This window comes from Arachis hypogaea, chromosome 7, assembly GCF_003086295.3.
Source record: "Arachis hypogaea cultivar Tifrunner chromosome 7, arahy.Tifrunner.gnm2.J5K5, whole genome shotgun sequence".
Taxonomy (NCBI): Eukaryota; Viridiplantae; Streptophyta; class Magnoliopsida; order Fabales; family Fabaceae; genus Arachis; species Arachis hypogaea.
Genome location: NC_092042.1, coordinates 22,933,505 through 22,937,148, shown reverse-complemented (window position 1 = coordinate 22,937,148; position 3,644 = coordinate 22,933,505).

The window sequence follows — 3,644 nt, the reverse complement described above, 5'->3', positions numbered from 1 at the left end:
CGGTCCACGGCCGACATCTTGTTATAAGCGACTTTGATAAAAGGATTAGACCCCGCCCCGAAGCTCCAATACGTCGGGATGAGGCGCTCCTTTTCCAGAGACAACCAAAAGGGGTGACGACCCTTGACCGGGCGGACCTTAAAATACTTGTCCTTGAATCCGTGGTAGGAGTCCTCGAACAAACCAAAGATCCTCCGACCTTGGGCGGACCGAAAGGACATGAACCCTTTCTTGTGTCTCCCCTCCTTCGAAGGGTTTGTTAGATTAAAGAAAAAAAGGAAGACGTCGACAGAGGTCGGCAGCTCCAAGTACTCGCACACCATCTCGAAGCAGCGAACGGAAGCCCAGCTGTTCGGATGTAATTGAGATGGAGCCACCGAAATTCGGTTCAGGAGGTCCATCTGGAAGGAGGAAAGGGGAATGCGAACCCCTACCTGAGTGAACATGGCCTTGTAGAACCAGATCCAATCGGGAACCCGGGAGGCGTTAAAGTTAATCTCATAAAGGCGCTCGTGAGGGGCAGGGACATATACGTCATAGTTCGCCTCCTCGTCGGTACCCCCACAGAGGTACTCGGCCTGGCGAAATTCCGTGAGCTCCTCCTCACCCATCTGATTGGGAGAGTTCTTGAGGTCGGAAACCACCCACGAATACGGGTCGTAACCCGCGGCGGAGCTAGACGCTCGGCTAACAACACGAGGCATACCTACAGTGGGGGCACCGTGCGGTTAGTCCGTGAGGTCGGAAGCCAGGGAAAACATAAAGAAACCCCACGTGCCATGACCACAAGGAGGACTAAACAAAAACCAAGGCCAGAACAATGGCGCAAAACCCCCATGACACACCACAGATGGAAAAAATAAAACGCAAAGAAAAATGCATCCATGAACAACAAAAAAAAGCACAGAAAAGATGCCCACAACAAGCATAAACAGACATGCAAGCTACCATTGAAGCAAAAATGGATAGTTACCTGGGTGATCGAGGAAGTTCGGATAAGAGCGAAAGCGCAACGATGAAAACAACTTCTGATAGTAAAAATGCAGGAAGAAGGAATGGGCAGTGTGATCAGAAGAACAAGTACGAGGAAAACAAAACGTAAACTGTTTAAAAACCGCTTTAGTGGAAGCGCGAAAGGCTGGGGGCAGAACAGTCTTTGCCCACGTGGGTTTTTTCAACCCTTAATGAGCATTTAATGCCCCTTGCGAGAAACGAGGCGACGAAAGGACGCCCTGAATCGCGAACGAATACGAGTAGCGCGTCCCCCACACGGACGAGCGGATTCACGACGACAAAAGGAGAAATAACTCGCCGCCAAACGACCTGAACGGTCGATTAGCGGCGCGTGGGGGCACTGTAACGGCCTGGCCCAACCCGCCCCGAGTTGGGCCGACCCGAGGAGTACCCGACCCGAGCGATCGGGCACGTACACCTTACCACGTGACCCGGACACACGTCCCTGCCAGCTCCTCGCGGCAGCCATGAGGAAGTTTCGAGGAAGCTGGGCCTGTCCTTGCGGGGCCCACCTCTGACACGATATAAATAGGGAAGGACCTGCCCTTCCCCCAAGGTATGTCACCTTTACACCTGTCACATCTCCCACCTGCACACCAACTGACTTGAGCGTCTGAGTGTCTTTGCAGGTGGCACCCCCCTTTTTCCATCTCCTCCTGTGACGAGAACACGGCTACTCGACGGATCCTAGCCCAACACTTCGCAAGTCGACGTGCTGCCTCACCATCATTGATCACCCGACTTGTCCGGCATCCGACAACCGAACAATTTGCTAATAAGCTATTAGATCAATTTAGTTAAAATTTGTTATTAAAATGACTTAGTCATATATAACATTGTTAAAATAATTCTAACATTTAATTTGATTTAATTTTATTTTTAAAAATATCTTTTAAAATAATTGTTTCTAAAATTTTCAATAAATTTTAATTTTACCCTTCGTTCAAATTTTATGACTAGTTAAAATTAGTTAAAATAAATTTCGATATTACCGTATCCTACATTATCAATTCATCATTATACAATTCTTCAATATCTCCAATAAACACAATGCTAACCCCAACTACCAACTCCGATCGCCACCTCCAACTAATAATTACATAATTTAGCATAAAATATCTCAATTATTGTAAAATATAAATAATTCATAAAATATAATGAGAATATAAAGTTAAATTTTTAATAATTTCAAGTGTAATTCAATTTATTTTGAATAATTTTGGATCCATTATTATCTTACTGTTGAGTATAATATTTTGAGTAAAAATACATCAACATATCCTTCCGTCATTGATAACTTCATTGCAGTCTTTTTGTTATTTCTAAAACATTTGCCCCTTTCATATTTAAAGATTATAAGAGAAGCTATGCTTTAACCATGTAAAGTATCCATTATTATAATATATATAAGGAGAAAACAAATTGTAATCTTAACAAATAATTTTTCTCAATACATCATATTGTACAATAGTTGAGAAAATACATTTGTTTTAAAACAAAATTGATAATGAAATTATAAAAATATTGTTATTTTGTTATATTTAGAGAATAATGATTTATGAAATAAAATACATGAAATATATCAATAATATTTTATATTATTATCAACCATGAAAAGTATTTAAATATAAAAAGTGATTGTATATGTATACCATTGATAAAGAACAAAAAAGAAAAATAATTAAAAATATATGATAACATAAGAGTTAATATTAAAAAAAACTAAAATAAGTTAAATTGAAATTTCTGTTAAACTTTAATTTTGGGGGAAAGAATCATAATTAACTCATTATTTCTTAAACAAAATAATGGAATTGTATTTTACATCATTTTAAGGTTACTTTACTTTTATTGTTTGAGTAAGCCTTGGTTTGATAAAAAATTTTAAAAAATGTTTGTGTTTTTCTTTTTATTTTGTATTTGATAAATCGAAAAGATTATATATATGGATATTTTTAAAAGTATCTAAGGTAGAACTTTTTAAAATTAATTTGTCACTTGTATTTATTAAAATTAAAAAATTTAATATAAATTTATATATTAATTAATTTTTAAATTTAACTTCCACATTTATGTTTATTATAATTTTTTTAATTTTAAAAGCTATTTTCTCAAATACAATTTAGTATTTGTGGTTATTAAAAATCATTTTTTGTTAGATTTTACTAATGTAAGTGTTATAATTTCTAAAAATTATCTTTTAAAAAACAACTTTTATAAATTACTTTCAAAGAATAAAAATTTTACCAAATCAAAATTTAAAGTGCTACCTATCTATTTTCCTACTTATTCTAATAATTTTTGTAAGAACTTTATTTAGGAGTAGATGATGTAGCAGGTAAGTTGTAAATTCCAAGTTCTTTTTATGGATAGACAATGGTGTATTGACCTTAGATAGGGTTATATTAGGATATGCAAGGAGTAGGGTTTTAATTTCTAACCAACTAATAACCTAAACAAAAAAAGGGGGTACTAATAACACAAAATTAATTAACTATGTTGATAACTTGATATGGTACCCTACGCTATACCCAAATACCTATCCATTCCCATATAAGGAAACTCATATACTATATTATTTATTAGTAATATCTGTGAAAAAGACGCCAAATAATGGTTAAGTAGTTAAT